The sequence below is a fragment of the Leuciscus leuciscus genome (assembly GCF_965113295.1).
Source record: "Leuciscus leuciscus genome assembly, chromosome: 1".
Lineage (NCBI taxonomy): Eukaryota > Metazoa > Chordata > Actinopteri > Cypriniformes > Leuciscidae > Leuciscus > Leuciscus leuciscus.
The window spans coordinates 39865463-39865750 of NC_138725.1; the positions used below are offsets into that span (position 1 = coordinate 39865463).

The 288-nt window shown below is 49.0% G+C and overlaps 1 protein-coding gene across 2 annotated transcripts in view; it reads left to right on the forward strand.

Annotated features, from left to right (window-relative positions):
- Positions 1–226: 226 nt before the first annotated feature.
- srl (sarcalumenin) overlaps positions 227–288 on the forward strand; it is a 30640-nt gene continuing 30578 nt past the window's right edge. For both annotated transcript variants that reach the window (XM_082181585.1, XM_082181586.1), the window contains exon 1: positions 227–288. This exon is cut by the window's right edge and continues 93 nt beyond it. The gene's annotated coding sequence lies outside the window, so the exon portion shown is untranslated.

Here is a 288-nt window from a genome sequence, read left to right on the forward strand (position 1 = left end):
ATTCCTTAAATGACTTCTTTAGAAACATGGAATGCCGTGGCACAAATAGTGTTGTCTTGTTATTCCTCTTGTACATCATTCCTTTTCAGTTGCCAAAATCAACACCAGCTGATGTACCCAAGCGCTGGTTTTGACGTCACCACCGTGACAGCTCTGCTAAAAGAGACAGTCAGCTGCTCTGGTGCGCCTTGTTCCGACACCTATGCTACCGGCCCCCTCCATATAGTCCCGTCTGTAAGACCACCCTCTCGCTGGCGCCCTCTGACCTTCTCAGCCTGGTATATATAG